Source organism: Engystomops pustulosus, chromosome 1 (genome assembly GCF_040894005.1).
Source record: "Engystomops pustulosus chromosome 1, aEngPut4.maternal, whole genome shotgun sequence".
In the NCBI taxonomy this organism is placed as follows: Eukaryota; Metazoa; Chordata; class Amphibia; order Anura; family Leptodactylidae; genus Engystomops; species Engystomops pustulosus.
The window spans coordinates 277371780-277392505 of record NC_092411.1 but is presented as its reverse complement, the minus strand read 5'-3'; the positions used below and the strand labels follow the sequence as shown (position 1 = coordinate 277392505).

General features: G+C 45.7%; 1 long non-coding RNA gene across 2 annotated transcripts; it reads right to left on the bottom strand.

The window, feature by feature from the left end:
* Positions 1-1349: 1349 nt before the first annotated feature.
* Positions 1350-17125, bottom strand: LOC140113284 (uncharacterized). 2 transcript variants are annotated; one of them, XR_011852713.1, is made up of 4 exons: positions 16953-17125; positions 15849-15999; positions 3319-3542; positions 1350-1601 (listed from the first exon to the last, which is right to left on the bottom strand). It is a non-coding gene; the product is annotated as an uncharacterized lncRNA (long non-coding RNA). The 2 variants fall into 2 exon arrangements; XR_011852714.1 differs by having other exon boundaries at positions 1358-1601; positions 3464-3542.
* Between the last annotated feature and the right edge of the window lie 3601 nt (positions 17126-20726).

Below are 20726 nucleotides of genomic sequence, written 5' to 3'. Positions count from 1 at the left end.
CGCTTTCCCTGACCAGCAGCAGCTCTCTCCCTAGCGGCATCCAGAGACAGAATGATCCGAGCAGCGCGGCCAGCGGCTAGTCTATCCCAGGGTCACCTGATCTGGCCAGCCAACCACTGCTATCGACGTGTAAGGGTACCACGTCATGCTGGGTGGAGTGCAGAGTCTCCTGGCTTGTGATTGGCTCTGTTTCTGGCCGCCAAAAAGCAAAACGGCGGGAGCTGCCATTTTCTCGAGCGGGCGAAGTATTCGTCCGAGTAACGAGCAGTTTCGAGTACCCTAATGCTCGACCGAGCATCAAGCTCGGACGAGCATGTTCGCTCATCTCTAGTAGTGTCCTTAATTGTGTAAATTTGCTATTATTGCAGTGTTCCAGTAGTGGATCAGGATTTGTAGAAGGTAATTGTTTGCATAAACAGTACTTCAAATAAAAAAGAAAAAACACAATGGGGCTCATTTACTAAGGGTCCGAATCGCGCACTTTCGTCGGGTGTCCCAACGATTTCCGATTTGCGCCGAATTGCCCCGGGATTTTGGCTCAAGCAATCAATTTTTGGCGTATCGCACGACGGATTTGGAAAAACCGCGGAATTTAAAAAAGAATTTGTGTTGCAAGATCAGCACTTACATGCACTGGGACGACACCTGCAGGATATCTGGCACACGGACCTTAGTGAATCCCGGAAGACCCGAATCCTCGTCGGAGAATGTGCCGCTGGATTGCGACTGGACCGGGTAAGTAAATGTGCCCCATGGTATATACGCCTGAAACGTAGGCCTTTCTTTCCTCATATGGTCAGTGGAATATGCCTGTATGTATTTTTATGGACATTAAATTGAATTAAAGCTTGGAAAAAGCACTGGCCTCAGCAGAATTTCATTGATGAGTCCAGTTATAGGTGTGTGGGTTACAGTAATGGCAGGACAGGTGCTTCACAGATAGAAATGGATACATTGTAAAAAAATATTTAGTTAAAGGTCTTGTCCAAATGCAGCAAACAGTATAAGTACAGTATATGTATCCCTGAAGCAAACATGTAGCACATTAGAAATCAACCCCTCTAGGCTGCTATGTGCTGGGATTTCCATACATAAGGTCTGCAGATAATGAATATGGTGTAAGCTCTTTGCTCTTTACAGAACATTAGTGCCGTACTGTTTTCTTTCTTGCATTGTTTTCCTATTAGATCGGATTAACTAAAGTCAACTTTTATTACATGAAGAAATCTTCTTATCAGTCCGTGCAGCGGGACCACAGCACCTACTGTCATGATTTATACCTCGCCATTATGAACCTGATCTCTTTCTTCCTGAGCCGTTGCCTTTCATTACCTCATGTGTCCTTTCAGTGTTGCAAGACAATTACTATTTTTGGGAAGATTAAATTGTAGTAGATACTTGTGCTCCAGTGATTTAATGCTGGGGAAGGAGGGATGACACAAGGGACACGGATTGCTCCATTAACTTATGGAAATTGCAAATTAGTTGCATTATAACTGTTATTCCCTTTATTTCTCTGCCACGTCGCTTTGCTAAATTTCTTGCTTTTAGTTTGGCTTCTTTGGAGATCGTGTCCTCCATCAGTAGATGACATAGGCAGTCTATGGAAAGAATGGGAAGTATCAGCATTATATGGTTAATGAAATGTACAGGGAATAGAAATTATCCGTCAAGGCAAAGGACAATACAACAAACAATGTAACCGCCAAATCTGTTCCTCTGCTGAGCCGAGTAATTGCATGAGATCTGGTCTGTAGTTACCTGGTCTTACCACTAGACCGGGAATACTGCTCCTACCCCTGCAGGCGACGGAGGTACACTTACAGTATCTTTTCTCTCTCTAGTCGTTGTGTCAGTTCTTTTATGGGTAATAACTTAGTGTAATTTGTCTTAGGTGTTTTCTTGTGTTAAATTGCAATTGTTTATTTAACATGTTTCCCTGGTGTGGAGGATGCAGCTTCATCTGGTGTGGAGGATGCAACTTCATCTGGTGTGGAGGATTCAACTTCATCTGGTGTGGACGATGCAACTTCATCTGGTGAGGAGGATGCAATTTCATCTGGTGCGGAGGATGCCACTTCATCTGGTGTGGAGGATGCAACTTCATCTGGTAAGGAGGATGCAGCTTCATCTGGTGTGGACGATGCAACTTCATCTGGTGAGGAGGATGCAATTTCATCTGGTGCGGAGGATGCAACTTCATCTGGTGAGGAGGATGCAACTTCATCTGGTGTGGAGGATGCAACTTCATCTGGTGTGGACAATGCAACTTCATCTGGTGTGGACGATGCAACTTCATCTGGTGAGGAGGATGCAACTTCATCTGGTGTGGAGGATGCAGCTTCATCTGGTGTGGACGATGCAACTTCATCTTGTGTGGAGGATGCAATTTCATCTGGTGAGGAGGATGCAATTTCATCTGGTGTGGAGGATGCAACTTCATCTGGTGTGGACAATGCAACTTCATCTGGTGAGGAGGATACAACTTCATCTGGTGTGGAGGATGCAGCTTCATCTGGTGTGGAGGATGCAGCTTCATCTGGTGTGGACAATGCAACTTCATCTGGTGAGGAGGATGCAACTTCATCTGGTGTGGAGGATGCAACTTCATCTGGTGAGGAGGATGCAACTTCATCTGGTGAGGAGGATGCAACTTCATCTGGTGTGGAGGATGCAACTTCATCTGGTGTGGACGATGCAACTTCATCTGGTGTGGAGGATGCAACTTCATCTGGTGAGGAGGATGCAACTTCATCTGGTGTGGAGGATGCAACTTCATCTGGTGTGGAGGATGCAACTTCTTTTTTTTACTCGTGCACAATGGGGGAGATTTATCTTTTTTTCATTCTAGTTTTCCTGACAGTCTAGTTCCTTTTTTGTTGACTAACTCGTTGACAGTTTTCTGGGTTAGAAGATGTGAAATAATTGCTAATTCTGGCACAGTGCAAGAATTTGTGACTAAAATATCGAATACGCCCTGTCCATGCCATATGGGCACAGAGGGTAGTGACGACCAGAGAAGGGGGTTGTTTGGGTACTTTTGGAAAAAAAAGGGGACTGTCGTTTGCTCGTTTTTACGCAAAACCTATCCCAGGTTGGACCTGCCGTAGTTTTGCCCGGCAGGCGGCTCCACCCACCAGATAAATGAAGAGGCCTTAGCCTCTAGATGTCTCTGGTGCAACAAGGGGGCCATGTCCACAATAATAAGCATCGATTTATGATAAATCTCAAGTTAGTTGCATCAGACTGGCTTGTGGGCAATAGACCTTAGTCTAATTTGTCTCAGGTGGGTTTTCGTATGTTAAATTGCTCCTCTACCTGTTAGTCCATCATTGCTGTGTGGTGTGGAGTGTGCGGCTTCTACTCCATTTTCTTACTGCTGTCCGACTATATACTGCTCAATGAGACACTGTTCACACTGATGGCAAGTTTATTCTTGTTCAGTGGTCTCTGCGCAAATTACCATGTGATAGCCGGCCAATAGAAAAAAGGGCCTCCAAAATCCATTTTCCGTTCTTGTTGGTTCCATGCCTTGTGCTGAGCTGAACAAGCAAAAAAATTATATAAGTAGAATTGATTTATACAATATACGCATAAGGGTATAGTTCCCAAAACCACTTTGTCTCCAAATTCATTTTTACTACTTGAAAACAACAGAAAAATAGAAATGGAAAGGTTCTGCCTTTTTTCTTGTAACATTAAAAAAATATATTACATGCATCATCTTATTGCATAAAACTATAGTCTAATCTTTCCTGAAAAAAACAATATAGAACAAATGTATGTTAAATTACAGAGGTAATAGTTATTTGCAGTCAGGGCCTGCGATAGGGGGCGGCAAATTGGGCATTAGACCAGGGCCCCCTATACTAAATGGGCCCCCTGCATGTGGACTTTTGTGGGCAGGGGAAGTTTTGCTCTTTTAATACCCCTTGGTTGAAAGCCTGAGTGAAGATGCTTTTCATCTACCTCCTGTCTATAAATGTATCATCTATCTGTCTAGTTATCTATCACCTATAATTTGTCTATTTCCTACCTATTTAAAGGCCTTTGTAGCCATTTATCTATCTAGCTTTTTTCTATCTATCTATCCATCTATCTATCTATCTATCTATCTATCTATCTATCTATCGTTCTTCTCTCTTCTAATCTATCTCTTTCGCTTCTACTGTATATATCTCTCATAACTCTTCAATCATCTATCTAGATATCTATATATAATCTACTTTATATGTATACATCCATAAATCTATCTATCTACCTATCTAGCCCCATATTACACATTACCATTAGAGATGAGCGAACACTAAAATGCTCGGGTACTCGTTATTCGAGACGAACTTTTCCCGATGCTCGAGTGCTCGTCTCGAATAACGAACCCCATTGAAGTCAATGGGAGACTCGAGCATTTTTCAAGGGGACCAAGGCTCTGCACAGGGAAGCTTGGCCAAACACCTGGGAACCTCAGAAAAGGATGGAAACACCACGGAAATGGACAGGAAACAGCAGGGGCAGCATGCATGGATGCCTCTGAGGCTGCCTAATCGCACCATTATGCCAAAATTATGGGCAACAGCATGGCCATGACAGAGTGACAGAATGAAGCTAGATAGCATCTAAAACATCCAATAATTGACCCTGACACTATAGGGGACGGCATGCAGAGGCAGCGGCAGCAGGCTAGAGAGTGTCATGGCGACATACCCTAAATGGACTCAGGCTTCAAACCAATGGGTGGCAGAGAGGAACCAAAGGAGGTGAGCAAGAAGCGCTCAAATAATATCGGTACATGATAAAAGTTTGCCAGTATATTTTGTGGATTACACAGCAGGGTGGCGACAAAGTTAACATGGAAGCCATGAAAACAACCCAAAATTCTGCCTGACACAGCTCGTTTGATAAGGGGACCATGTATGGAGGCAGTGAACTAGTAGTAGATTAAAGGTGCTGCAGTTAAAACTATGTTAGTTGGATCTTGGCATGGAGCTGGCGCTCCGCTGCCAGGCGAGCTTTCGCCAATCCAAGCCCCTGTCTCTAGGCTACTCCCCAAACAGCACTTCTAAGAACCTTTTGTATAAGATCAAGTGTAGTAGCGTTCTTATAAGTTTAGGATATGGCGGGTGAGGGGAATGTAAACAGATGCGCAAGAAGCGCTGAAATAATATCCCTAAATGGTAAAAGTTTGCAAGTATATTTTGTGGATTACACAGCAGGGTGGCGACAAAGTTAACAACTTTGATGTGGAATGCCCTGTAATAGCTCTTGGGCGGTGAGCCTTTTATCGCCTAGGCTCAGCAGTTTCAGCACCGCCTGCTGTCGCTTAGCGACGGCACTGCTGCTGTGCCTAGAGCTACCGACTGATGGCGCCATGCCCACGGATGGTAATTCGGAGGAGGAGGAGGTGGAGGAGGGGTGGGAGGAGGTATAGTAGGCCTTTGAGACCTGGACCGAGGTAGGCCCCGCAATTCTCTGCGTCGGCAGTATATGACCAGCCCCAGGGTCAGACTCGGTCCCAGCCTGCACCAAGTTAAGTGTAGTAGCGTTCTTATAAGTTTGGGATATGGCGGGTGAGGGGAATGTAAACAGATGCGCAAGAAGCGCATGATGCGCATGGAGCTGGCGTTCCGCTGCCAGGCGAGCTTTCGCCAATCCAAGCCCCTGTCTCTAGGCTACTCCCCAAACAGCACTTCTAAGAACCTTTTGTATAAGATCAAGTGTAGTAGCGTTCTTATAAGTTTAGGATATGCCGGGTGAGGGGAATGTAAACAGATGCGCAAGAAGCGCTGAAATAATATCCCTAAATGGTAAAAGTTTGCCAGTATATTTTGTGGATAACACAGCAGGGTGGCGACAAAGTTAACAACTTTGATGTGGAATCCATGAAAACAACCCAAATTTCTGCCTGACACACCTCGTTTGATAAAGGGACGATGTATGGAGGCAGCTATATGGACGACTTTTGGAGGTAGCAATGGAGACAACGTGTGGAGGCTGCTATGGAGACAATTTAATTTGGATAGTGCCTGTATGTGGCAGTCCCAAACATTTTTCAAACCAGAGGAGCAGGTAGGTGGCCCTCCAGTAAAATGGGATAGATTGAGTGCCTGTATGTGGCAGTCCCAAAAATGTTTCAAACCAGAGGAGCAGGTAGGTGGCCCTCCAGTAAAATGGAATAGATTGAGTGCCTGTATGTGGCAGTCCCAAAAATTCTTCAAACCAGAGGAGCAGGTAGGTGGCCCTGCAGTAAAATGGAATAGATTGAGTGCCTGTATGTGGCAGTCCCAAAAATTGTTCAAACCAGAGGAGCAGGTAGGTGGCCCTGCAGTAAAATGGAATAGATTGAGTGCCTGTATGTGGCAGTCCCAAAAATGTTTCAAACCAGAGGAGCAGGTAGGTGGCCCTCCAGTAAAATGGAATAGATTGAGTGCCTGTATGTGGCAGTCCCAAAAATTGTTCAAACCAGAGGAGCAGGTAGGTGGCCCTGCAGTAAAATGGAATAGATTGAGTGCCTGTATGTGGCAGTCCCAAAAATGTTTCAAACCAGAGGAGCAGGTAGGTGGCCCTCCAGTAAAATGGAATAGATTGAGTGCCTGTATGTGGCAGTCCCAAAAATTGTTCAAACCAGAGGAGCAGGTAGGTGGCCCTGCAGTAAAATGGAATAGATTGAGTGCCTGTATGTGGCAGTCCCAAAAATGTTTCAAACCAGAGGAGCAGGTAGGTGGCCCTCCAGTAAAATGGAATAGATTGAGTGCCTGTATGTGGCAGTCCCAAAAATTGTTCAAACCAGAGGAGCAGGTAGGTGGCCCTGCAGTAAAATGGAATAGATTGAGTGCCTGTATGTGGCAGTCCCAAAAATGTTTCAAACCAGAGGAGCAGGTAGGTGGCCCTCCAGTAAAATGGGATAGATTGAGTGCCTGTATGTGGCAGTCCCAAAAATGTTTCAAACCAGAGGAGCAGGTAGGTGGCCCTCCAGTAAAATGGAATAGATTGAGTGCCTGTATGTGGCAGTCCCAAAAATTCTTCAAACCAGAGGAGCAGGTAGGTGGCCCTCCAGTAAAATGGAATAGATTGAGTGCCTGTATGTGGCAGTCCCAAAAATTGTTCAAACCAGAGGAGCAGGTAGGTGGCCCTGCAGTAAAATGGAATAGATTGAGTGCCTGTATGTGGCAGTCCCAAAAATTGTTCAAACCAGAGGAGCAGGTAGGTGGCCCTGCAGTAAAATGGAATAGATTGAGTGCCTGTATGTGGCAGTCCCAAAAATGTTTCAAACCAGAGGAGCAGGTAGGTGGCCCTCCAGTAAAATGGAATAGATTGAGTGCCTGTATGTGGCAGTCCCAAAAATTGTTCAAACCAGAGGAGCAGGTAGGTGGCCCTGCAGTAAAATGGAATAGATTGAGTGCCTGTATGTGGCAGTCCCAAAAATGTTTCAAACCAGAGGAGCAGGTAGGTGGCCCTCCAGTAAAATGGAATAGATTGAGTGCCTGTATGTGGCAGTCCCAAAAATTGTTCAAACCAGAGGAGCAGGTAGGTGGCCCTGCAGTAAAATGGAATAGATTGAGTGCCTGTATGTGGCAGTCCCAAAAATGTTTCAAACCAGAGGAGCAGGTAGGTGGCCCTCCAGTAAAATGGAATAGATTGAGTGCCTGTATGTGGCAGTCCCAAAAATTTTTTAAAACAGAGGACCGGGTAGGTGGCCCTCCAGAAAAATGGAATAGATTGAGTGCCTGTATGTGGCACTCACAAAAATTGTTTCAAACAGAGGACCGGGTAGGTGGCCCTCCAGAAAAATTAAATGCATGAAGTACTATAGCAAGAGCCAGTGGGCCCTGTCAAAAAATAGCCATTTTCCTCTGCTTTACTGTACAAAGAGGAGGAGAAGGAGGAAAATGAGGAGGAGGAGGAGGAGTGGATCAATTATTCAGGTTGAGCTTCCTTCACCTGGTGGAGATTGGAAATTCTGAGAAATCCAGCCTTTATTCATTTTAATAAGCGTCAGCCTGTCAGCGCTGTCAGTCGACAGGCGTGTACGCTTATCGGTGATGATGCCACCAGCTGCACTGAAAACCCGCTCGGACAAGACGCTAGCGGCAGGGCAGGCAAGAACCTCCAAGGCGTACAGCGCCAGTTCGTGCCACATGTCCAGCTTTGAAACCCAGTAGTTGTAGGGAGCTGTGTGATCATTTAGGACGATGGTATGGTCAGCTACGTACTCCCTCACCATCTTTCTGTAAAGATCAGCCCTACTCTGCCGAGACTGGGGACAGGTGACAGTGTCTTGCTGGGGTGACATAAAGCTGGCAAAAGCCTTGTAAAGCGTACCCTTGCCAGTGCTGGACAAGCTGCCTGCTCGCCTACTCTCCCTCGCTACTTGTCCCGCAGAACTACGCACTCTGCCGCTAGCGCTGTCAGAAGGGAAATACTGTTTCAGCTTGTGCACCAGGGCCTGCTGGTATTCATGCATTCTCACACTCCTTTCCTCTCCAGGGATGAGAGTGGGAAGATTTTGCTTGTACCGTGGGTCCAGGAGAGTGAACACCCAGTAATCGGTGCTGGAATAAATTCTTTGAACGCGAGGGTCACGGGATAGGCAGCCTAGCATGAAATCTGCCATATGCGCCAGAGTACCAACGCGTAAGAATTCACTCCCCTCACTGGCCTGACTGTCCATTTCCTCCTCCTCCAACTCCTCCAACTCCTCTTCTTCTGCCCATACACGCTGAACAGTGAAGGACTCAACAATGGTCCCCTCTTGTGTCTCGCCAACATTCTCCTCCTCTTCCTCCTCATCCTCCTCCACCTCCACCTCCTCCGATATGCGCTGAGAAACAGACCTCAGGGTGCTTTGGCTATCAACAAGGGAATATTCTTCCCCCGTCTCTTATGACGAGCGCAAAGCTTCCGACTTCATGCTGACCAGAGAGTTTTTCAACAGGCCAAGCAGCGGGATGGTGAGGCTGATGATGGCGGCATCGCCACTGACCATCTGTGTTGACTCCTCAAAGTTACTCAGCACCTGACAGATATCAGACATCCACGTCCACTCCTCATTGTAGACTTGAGGAAGCTGACTGACCTGACTACCAGTTCTGGTGGAAGTTGACATCTGGCAGTCTACAATCGCTCTGCGCTGCTGGTAAACTCTGGATAACATGGTCAGTGTTGAATTCCACCTCGTGGGCACGTCGCACAACAGTCGGTGAGCGGGCAGTTGGAGGCGGCGCTGCGCTGCCCTGAGAGTGGCAGCATCTGGGCTGGACTTCCTGAAATGCGCACAGATGCGGCGCACCTTCGTGAGCAAATCAGACAGATTGGGGTATGTCTTGAGGAAACGCTGCACTATCAGATTTAACACATGGGCCAGGCATGGCACATGTGTCAGTCTGCCGAGTTGCAGAGCCGCCACCAGGTTACGGCCGTTGTCACACACAACCATTCCCGGCTTGAGGTTCAGCGGTGCCAGCCACAGATCAGTCTGCGCCGTGATGCCCTGTAATAGCTCTTGGGCGGTGTGCCTTTTGTCGCCTAGGCTCAGCAGTTTGAGCACCGCCTGCTGTCGCTTAGCGACGGCACTGCTGCTGTGCCTAGAGCTACCGACTGATGGCGCCGTGCCCACGGATGGTAGTTCGGAGGAGGAGGTGGAGGAGGGGTGGGAGGAGGAGGAGGCATAGTAGGCCTGAAACACCTGGACCGAGGTAGGCCCCGCAATCCTCGGCGTCGGCAGTATATGAGCAGCCCCAGGGTCAGACTCGGTCCCAGCCTCCACCAAGTTAACCCAATGTGCCGTCAGCGATATATAGTGGCCCTGCCCGGCAGCACTCGTCCACGTGTCCGTGGTCAGGTGGACCTTGTCAGAAACGGCGTTGGTCAGGGCACGGATGATGTTGTCTGACACGTGCTGGTGCAGGGCTGGGACGGCACATCGGGAAAAGTAGTGGCGGCTGGGGACCGAATACCGAGGGGCGGCCGCCGCCATGAGGTTGCGAAAGGCCTCGGTCTCTACTAGCCTATAGGGCAGCATCTCCAGGCTAAGCAATCTGGAGATGTGCACATTAAGGGCTTGGGCGTGCGGGTGGGTTGCACTATATTTGCGTTTCCGCTCCAGCGTCTGGGGTATGGAGAGCTGAACGCTGGTGGATGCTGTGGAGGATCGTGGAGGCGACGATGGGGTTTTTGTGCCAGGGTCCTGGGCAGGGGGCTGACTAGCAGCTGACACAGGGGAAGGAGCAGTGGTGTGCACGGCCGGAGGTGAACGGGCTTGTTGCCACTGAGTGGGGTGCTTAGCATTCATATGCCTGCGCATACTGGTGGTAGTTAAGCTAGTAGTGGTGGAACCCCTGCTGAGCCTGGTTTGGCAAATGTTGCACACCACAGTCCGTCGGTCATCCGGTGTTTCCTTAAAGAACCTCCACACTTCTGAAGATCTAGCCCTCGCCGCAAGAGCCCTCACCACGGGAGCTTCACTAGTTGACAGTGGCGCTGATGCACCAGCTCTGGCCCTGCCTCTCCGTCTGGCCCCACCACTGCCTCTTCCAACCTGTTCAGGTCGAGGACTCTCCTCCGTCTCAGAAGCACTGTGTTCACCCGGCCTCTCAACCCAGCTTGGGTCTGTCACCTCATCATCCTCCGATCCCTCAGTCTGCTCCCCCCTCGGACTTCCTGCCCTGACAACAACTTCCCCACTGTCTGACAACCGTGTCTCCTCATCGTCGGACACCTCTTTACACACTTCCACTACGTCAAGAAGGTCATCATCACCCACAGACTGTGACTGGTGGAAAACCTGGGCATCGGAAAATTGCTCAGCAGCAACCGGACAAGTGGTTTGTGACTGTGGGAAGGGTCCAGAAAACAGTTCCTCAGAGTATGCCGGTTCAAATGCCAAATTTTCCTGGGAGGGGGCAGACTGGGGGGGAGGAGGCTGAGGTGCAGGAGCTGGAGGAGTGGGGATTTCGGTGACATGGGTGGACTGCGTGGAAGACTGACTGGTGGTGGACAAATTGCTCGAAGCATTGTCAGCAATCCACGACATCACCTGTTCGCACTGTTCTGGCCTCAACAGTGCTCTACCACGAGTCCCAGTAACTTCAGACATGAACCTAGGGAGTGTAGCTCTGCGGCGTTCCCCTGCTCCCTCATCAGCAGGTGGTGTCTCACCCCGCCCAGGACCACGGCCTCTGACCCCTGCAGTAGTTGGACGCCCACGTCCCCGCCCTCGTCCTCTACCCCTAGCCCTGGGGTTAAACATTTTTAAAATGAGAGTTATAACTTTTTTTTTTTTTTTACTTCTTTTTGTTTTTTTTGTGTTTTTTTGTGTTTTTTTTTTTTTTTTGTGTTTTTTGTTTTTTTTTGAGTTTTTAAAACCAAACAATCCTATCCTATTGCTATGGCTATTTTCTAGCCAAGTATCAAAGGAAGCACACTACTATGCCAGATGAGATGACACTGAGTTATTGCCTAATAGAAATCCAACCCCTACTGAATTTTCCCACTTCGGCCTTTGCTATGGATATGTGCGCCACTAAGCGCAGAACACAGCGGTCGCAAGTCTCACTACAAATTGCTCAGAATTGGCAAGTACATGCACTGCAGAAACTACAGCCACCAGCAGATCAACCAGAAATCAAATATATAGAACGCTACTGTAGGCTTCAAGAAGCTGTTTGTATTCTCCTATGGCTATTTTCTAGCCAAGTATCAAAGGAAGCACACTACTATGCCAGATGAGATGACACTGAGTTATTGCCTAATAGAAATCCAACCCCTACTGAATTTTCCCACTTCGGCCTTTGCTATGGATATGTGCGCCACTAAGCGCAGAACACAGCGGTCGCAAGTCTCACTACAAATTGCTCAGAATTGGCAAGTACATGCACTGCAGAAACTACAGCCACCAGCAGATCAACCAGAAATCAAATATATAGAACGCTACTGTAGGCTTCAAGAAGCTGTTTGTATTCTCCTATGGCTATTTTCTAGCCAAGTATCAAAGGAAGCACACTACTATGCCAGATGAGATGACACTGAGTTATTGCCTAATAGAAATCCAACCCCTACTGAATTTTGCCACTTCGGCCTTTGCTATGGATATGTGCGCCACTAAGCGCAGAACACAGCGGTCGCAAGTCTCACTACAAATTGCTCAGAATTGGCAAGTACATGCACTGCAGAAACTACAGCCACCAGCAGATCAACCAGAAATCAAATATATAGAACGCTACTGTAGGCTTCAAGAAGCTGTTTGTATTCTCCTATGGCTATTTTCTAGCCAAGTATCAAAGGAAGCACACTACTATGCCAGATGAGATGACACTGAGTTATTGCCTAATAGAAATCCAACCCCTACTGAATTTTGCCACTTCGGCCTTTGCTATGGATATGTGCGCCACTAAGCGCAGAACACAGCGGTCGCAAGTCTCACTACAAATTGCTCAGAATTGGCAAGTACATGCACTGCAGAAACTACAGCCACCAGCAGATCAACCAGAAATCAAATATATAGAACGCTACTGTAGGCTTCAAGAAGCTGTTTGTATTCTCCTATGGCTATTTTCTAGCCAAGTATCAAAGGAAGCACACTACTATGCCAGATGAGATGACACTGAGTTATTGCCTAATAGAAATCCAACCCCTACTGAATTTTCCCACTTCGGCCTTTGCTATGGATATGTGCGCCACTAAGCGCAGAACACAGCGGTCGCAAGTCTCACTACAAATTGCTCAGAATTGGCAAGTACATGCACTGCAGAAACTACAGCCACCAGCAGATCAACCAGAAATCAAATATATAGAACGCTACTGTAGGCTTCAAGAAGCTGTTTGTATTCTCCTATGGCTATTTTCTAGCCAAGTATCAAAGGAAGCACACTACTATGCCAGATGAGATGACACTGAGTTATTGCCTAATAGAAATCCAACCCCTACTGAATTTTGCCACTTCGGCCTTTGCTATGGATATGTGCGCCACTAAGCGCAGAACACAGCGGTCGCAAGTCTCACTACAAATTGCTCAGAATTGGCAAGTACATGCACTGCAGAAACTACAGCCACCAGCAGATCAACCAGAAATCAAATATATAGAACGCTACTGTAGGCTTCAAGAAGCTGTTTGTATTCTCCTATGGCTATTTTCTAGCCAAGTATCAAAGGAAGCACACTACTATGCCAGATGAGATGACACTGAGTTATTGCCTAATAGAAATCCAACCCCTACTGAATTTTGCCACTTCGGCCTTTGCTATGGATATGTGCGCCACTAAGCGCAGAACACAGCGGTCGCAAGTCTCACTACAAATTGCTCAGAATTGGCAAGTACATGCACTGCAGAAACTACAGCCACCAGCAGATCAACCAGAAATCAAATATATAGAACGCTACTGTAGGCTTCAAGAAGCTGTTTGTATTCTCCTATGGCTATTTTCTAGCCAAGTATCAAAGGAAGCACACTACTATGCCAGATGAGATGACACTGAGTTATTGCCTAATAGAAATCCAACCCCTACTGAATTTTCCCACTTCGGTCTTTGCTATGGATATGTGTGCCACTAACAGCTAAACACAACGGTAGCAAGTCCCCCTGCTAATTCCTCACAAAATGGTAAAAGATGCAAATTAAAATAAAAAAAGTAGAACGTTATTGTAGCCCTAAGAAGGGCTGTTGGGTTCTTTGAGAATCACTCCTGCCTAACAGTAAGCTAATAGAACACCCTAACGCTTTCCCTGACCAGCAGCAGCTCTCTCCCTAGCGGCATCCAGAGACAGAATGATCCGAGCAGCGCGGCCAGCGGCTAGTCTATCCCAGGGTCACCTGATCTGGCCAGCCAACCACTGCTATCGACGTGTAAGGGTACCACGTCATGCTGGGTGGAGTGCAGAGTCTCCTGGCTTGTGATTGGCTCTGTTTCTGGCCGCCAAAAAGCAAAACGGCGGGAGCTGCCATTTTCTCGAGCGGGCGAAGTATTCGTCCGAGTAACGAGCAGTTTCGAGTACCCTAATGCTCGACCGAGCATCAAGCTCGGACGAGCATGTTCGCTCATCTCTAATTACCATACTACTGTGAGTAACTTCAAACTGTTATTATTGTGAAGGGCTAGAGGTGTCTCTTACTGACTGTGACTTCATAAAATAGTTTTATTTTTGGCCCCACTTTCAGCATTGCCCAGGGCCCCATTTTGTCTAAAACCAGACCATTGCTTAAAGCGAACATGTCAACAGGAATGTAATTTTTAGCTGGTAAGACATTCCAATAGCCTGTGCCATACTGATTTTAAACATTTTAAAATTTTCCGTATTCTGAATCAGTAGTTTATATCAGTTCAATTCACATTACCTGGCTTCCTGCCCGCAGCGTGTGGTGAGTCCCTGGGAGGAGGAATCTACTGCCTGTGTCTCCTCATGCTTTCTTCCTCTACATCATCCTTCTCTGTCTTCTGAATGCACATGACAGGAAGTGGACAGGGAGTTACATGAGTGTGGAGGAGAGGAGACTGAGATTCCCCCCCCCCCATCGGGACTCACTACACACTGCTGGCAGGGAGCCCAGTAATGTGAATTACACTTATATAATCTACTGAAATGATTCAGAAAGCTGACAAAGACATTTTGATAATAGCATAACATAGGCTATTGGAACTTGTCACCAGCAAAAAATGACATTCATGGTTCACTTTAAACTAAAAAAGTGGCTCGGTAAGAAAGGGGGGGGGGGGTAAACACTCCGGTAATTAAGTGGTTAAAAAGTCAAAAATTTGCTGCAGAAAAAGTAGCAAAGTTGGTTATCCTGCTTTTTGCTGCCAAGTTCACCACCTGAGACCAGGTGAGCTTTTGCACAATATTTTTGTGACTTTTTCAAATTTTGCAGATGGCCAATACAACTATCTTTAATCTAAACAGCTGGATTACTTAGGTAAATGAAGCAAATCCATCTAAAATCTGTGTACCACGAGTTGTGGTGCAAATAAGGAAAAGTCACTGAAAAATGAGCAAAAAACAAAGATTCTCAAAAATGTACAACTTTTATGCACTAAACATTTGAAAGAAAAATAAAGATAAATCTCCCCCAATGAGTTGTAGTGAAAATACTAAAAATTAAAAAAAATGTGCAACTTTCCCATCGCTCAAAAAGTTTCGACTTTTTTTATAATGTAACCTATAGTATTGGCAAAAAGATAGCTCTACCCTTAATGCCAGGACTGACTGTATAAGGGAGGCACCCGAATTACAAGGACACCCGAATAAGGACACCCGAATTACAGACGACCCCTAGTTACAAAAGGATCCCTCTGCCCACCTGTGGTGAAGCTCTCTGGATGTTACTATAGTCCCAGGCTGCAATAATCAGCTGTAAGGAGTCTGTAATGAAGCTTTATTGATAATCCTTGGTCCCATTACAACAAATGATTTTAAAACTCCGATTGTCACTGGAGCAAAAAAAAAAAATTGTCTGGATCTACAATTATAAAATGTGCAGTTTTCGACTTACGGTATTTAAAAATTCAACTTAACAACAAACCTATGGACCCTATCTTGTATGTAACCTGGGGACTAGGGTTGTAGGGTGTTGTAGGGTCTTGAAGTTACTCATCGGTACTTGTTTATTAAGAAGAAAGCAAGAAGTACGAAGTGCAATGCACCCTGGGAGAAGCTCATTCTGTTAGGATTTTCTTTCATTTCAATGGAGATCACAGGCTGATAGTAAATACTTCTAATAATATAGTGAGGCCTCGATAAGTTCCTAATAAGAATGTAGTGTTTAGCGGTGCACCGGGAGGCGCATCTCTACAGAAGAAATACTTATCAAGACGCATTGCCACATTTTATTCTTTGAGTCTCATTGTGAGCTTTGCTTTTACCTTATCTGCTGGCACCATTCCTCTTTTCATCCTCCCATCATTTTCTATTCTCCAGATAAAGCACCAATTACTTCCCGAAGCTTTGATGTCAATTCAGTCGCTGGAAAGTGGCTTGGGTATTTGACATTTCAGAAAGTGAAAAAAACAAATGCTGTAAAAAAATAGGTTCTTTTAGTTGTACAGCCTTGACGACGACTAAACTACTTGGTATTCACATATTCGTCAGAGATAATTCTTTGTGGTGTTTCTTTTGTACAACACTGTATTGTATGAACTTGTTTGACTTTTCCATTGGTAGAACATTGTGTTGAAGTAGAATGTGGTGCTTTGTATTATTATACGATTAGTGTGTATTCACAAGTGAACTATTATTTAAGGACTTTCAAGTTTTATTTTCTTTGTCCTATATCGCACACACGCTACTTTGGTATAAATGGTTACCATTCAATACCACACCTATCCTGTGGTGGTGCGAATGGGATATAACAGTGGTGGCGAACCTATGGCACGGGTGCCAGAGGCGGCACTCGGAGCCCTTTCTGTGGGCACCCGAGCCATTGCCCCAGCACCAGACAGGACTCAAAGAATCTTCCTGCAGTTCCAAGCAACTTAAAAGATGCTGCTTTCGGTCATATTTTCATACTTTCTTCGCTACTTGGGACTGTAGGAAGAGGGAGAATGAATAGACATGGCCGAATTATCTTTGGAGGACCTCCTGCTGGCCCCGTGATTCTCTGTACGGAGGGACACTGGAAAGAAGCTAAAATGATGCAAATTTTCCATCTTTCTACTGTGTTTCTGTCCAAAGGAGGCCAATATGATTGAAAGTTGTTAAAGAACAGGGAGCAATAAGTTACTGCTTTAATTTTTGGTTGGCACCTCGCGATAAATAAGGGGGGTTTGGGGTTGCAGTTTGGGCACTCGGCTGCTAAAAGGTTCGCCATCACTGGGATATAAAATTCTCACAGCTAGTTTTACAGCCTATCACTGGAGATCATAGCACAAAGACAATAAAGATTCTTAAAGTGTAGCTGCAAAGTTACTGACAAAAAAAATTGTTTTAGCACAAATGGAGAGAGTTTTTGATAACAATTCCAAAGCTACCTGTATCATGGTGATGGCTTCTTCCTAGCCTAAGATATATCTGGAATATATAACATTAGATTCAGATTTAGCTTTTCCTGATGTGGGTGGGAACTTCCTGGTTGTAACATCAGCTCACCCCACTGAAGCCAGAAGAGGACAGCTTGTCTGGAATTGGCTGACTTGACGTATGTGATGAGTCGCATTCTTGTGACATCACTAAAGGTCCTTCAGCCCTTCTCAACAAGCCTCCTGTCATTTCTAGCTGTTCTATACAGTTTCCCATGGCAACCAGAAAGCTTGGCAAATGAAGATTAGCCTGCTGGGCAAGGTAAAACCTCTGCTAGCAGCTGAACACCTACTAATAGATAATTATAGAAAATTAGAAAATTGCTTATTTTTGCTTAGCGGCAAAAGTTTTTATACTATACCGTATTTTTCGGCCTATAAGGCGCACCAAAAATCCTTTAAAGGGGTTGTCCGAGTTTTGATAAAAAACTATATATGGCCGGGAGCGGGCTGACTAAAATAATAAAGCAGTACTTACCTCCCGGTGCCCTCCCGTATCCATCGCTGCTGTCGCTCCGGGCGCCATGTAAACAAACATTGCCGCCGGAGCAGCGCTACATTCAGCTTCCGGCCGGACCCGACAACCTTCCGGCCCCCATACACAATGCTGTGTATAGGGACGGATAGGCGTACCCGGCCACGGCCGGCCGGAAGCTGAATGCAGCGCTGCTCCGGCGGCCATGTTTGTTTACATGGCGCCCGGAGCGACAGCAGCGCTGGATACGGGAGGGCACCGGGAGGTAAGTACAGCTTTATTATTTTAGTCAGCCCGCTCCCGGCCACATATATATATATTTTTTTAAACTCGGACAACCCCTTTAATTTTCTCAGAAATCAAAGGTGCGTCTTATAGGCCAGTGCGCCTTATATATGAACTTATACAGAAATGTACTACAGACAAGATGTACTGTACATTTACCAGTGTTTAAAAGCTCCATCCCCAGAAATTTCCTGCACCTTCCCACACAGTACACAGGGTCCCTAGCTCCAGAAGTGCCCTGGCACCACAACTAACATTGTGCCCATCCTGCCCTCCCCTAGCACGGAGAGACCGGAGCTGCCATAGTGCCACGAGGCAATCATCATCATCATCAGTAACCAATCCCCCAAACCTGACAGTCCTGTAACAGGGGAAAGAGAAGGAGCCACAGGGAACCCCACAGGAATAACACCCTGCCTGAGGAGGGAAGGAGAAGGGACAGAGGGAGACCGCTTAACCCCTGCTGCATCACCCTGCATTAACCCCCAGCAGCCCATACCTCTGAGATCGGAGCTCTCTGACACGCTGAAGACAAGTTTCCCGGGAAGTGTAGCTGGCTTGAACTGTGCACAGGTCTGCCACCTGCTGGTCATTTTTAGGTACTGCATTTGATCCTGCGCCTTATACTCCAGTGTGCCTTATATATGAACCTAGATGTCTTAGCAGGCATTTATTAGAGGTGTGCCTTATAGTCCGGTGCGCCCTATAGGCCGAAAAAGTACGGTATATATATATATATATACACATAACATATGGTCTAATTACTCTTACGTCTTATGCACATTACTGTGTGTTTTGCCAATGAGTTGGCCCCACAAGATGGAACTAAATGTTTACTTCTATGGGCATGTCCTATCCCTGTCCCTCTTAGCGGCAGGGGCAGTTACTTTATATGGATATCGGTTGGGTGAGCGACGCTCACGGGGGCTGATATTAGACAGCCTTTAAGCAAAAGCACTTTGCAGCCTGCAAAATCCACGGGTCCTAATCCTTCTCTTCTTTGCGGTGGGGGCAGTCACTTCCTATGGGCATCGGTGGGATGGACATCGCTCACCGTCTGATGTCAGACAGTCATAGGTAATGGCACATGTCTTGTTACTTTAAGCTCAAAACTGCACATGTACGTGTTACATGAGGCCTTACAGTAAGCACATTGGTCTTTAAAAATGGTAAAAGCATGTATCCGTTAGGTGTAGAGGACAACCCCTTGTCTTCAGTAAAGTTCTAGATGTAAAAAGATTATCAGAAAGTCCTCGGTCCATTCAAGTAGAAGCAGATTTTGATACAGGCAACTTTCAATGGATGACAGCAGAGCAAGAGCAAGATCTGTAGGTTCAATGCCCTGTAGGGTCCAGTAGAGTCACCAGCCATTATTATTCTTCTGTCTTACACTGTTATTAAAATTTCAAAATTAATGGAAACTAGTGATGAGCATAAATGGAGAAATCCGCAGCACCCAGAAGCTCCCCTTGTATTCAGCCCGACAGAGTGTTATTAAAGATTTTCCTCCAAAAGTGACTTGATATATTCATTAACCCGTGGAAAATACTGACCCGCAGTTATTAGTTGTCTCATGCTTGACATACGATTAAAACATTGCTTGCCTCCTGGCTGTTTATGTGACGGTTGGAGGAATTACTCTGGTAATCGTATCATTGCAGCCTAACCACCTGCAATATCTGCCCGGGAAAGAGCCGGCCGATAAAATTAAATGAAGAAAATCCAATAATGTGAATTCCCAGAGAGTCTTTTTGTTTTTGTTTTTCGCAGTTTTAATAAAATGTGAGAAATGTATTTCTTTTCTGATTACATTTGTTTACATGTATTGGATAATCACATTTTATGTGTTTAATATATTGCTTAGGCCGTAGAAATGGGATCTGGTGTTTATTTGGAAATCTATAGAACTCAACTGTGCGGAAAATCGAATTCGATAGGAGGAAGACAGCGCCACTTTCTGCTTAGTGACCGAGCCAAGTAATGCAGGTCAGTGCTGCAGTAACCAGGTCTGGCCACTACAAAGAAATCAGAGCTGTTTGCTTCTTGTTCCTTGCTCTGCTCTGAGCGACTGATGTGTGGCCAGGCGTCCGACCCCATCATTCTCATATTGATGATCAATTACGCAGATCAGTCATCACTATTTTTAACCTCAAAAATTCCTTCAAGCAGTGTTCACATATATAAAGTGCCAACTCTTTCTGCAGTCCTGGAGTTTTAGAGTGTGGAACTGTAAAAAAACCTTACATTACTTACATTGTTGTTAGGCAACAATAAAAACCACTGAGACATTTCAGATGATTGGATCTACTGCGCATGCGCAGAAGCTCCCTGGCAGCAGACACATCTCCCGCAGCTAAACAGGTTCTAAGGCGCTTGTGCAGAGGTCGCCTGCAGCTGGAAAAGCGCAGCAAAGAGGAGCAAATGGCGGGCGTAGAGTAGCCTTCACCCCTGGAGCTGTCTGAGGCTACTCCACGCCCCCAGTAGCCGCTGCAAGTAATCTCTATAAAGAACAAATTAACATTATTTCACAAAGGGCAGAATAAAATATTTAAATAAATACGGTGTGGAAAGGCGGAAATTAGATTCCCGATGGTGGATTTCCTTTAAGTAAACACTGGATTTATTGTTTTATGAATGAATTGAAATCCAAAAAAGGAGGTCTCCCCTCTAGTCCAAACATGTGGACTCCATTTTTTGTGGTTGTAGAGTTATGTGACCTTCATTAAAATGGTTTGGTTACTTCTTTCTTTTTTTTTTTTTTTTTATATAATTGTGTTTTTATTAAAAGTTTAACAAACAATGTGATGACACATGTCAGCAAATAAACAGGCAGTAAAAGATTTTTTTTTTTAAACAATACATACAAATAAAGAAAGACAGGATTTGTCGGATCTGAGAATACAAGCTTTCAACAATCTGCTTCTTTAACTAGGGATTAACCCTTCATCAAACATATTTATTATACA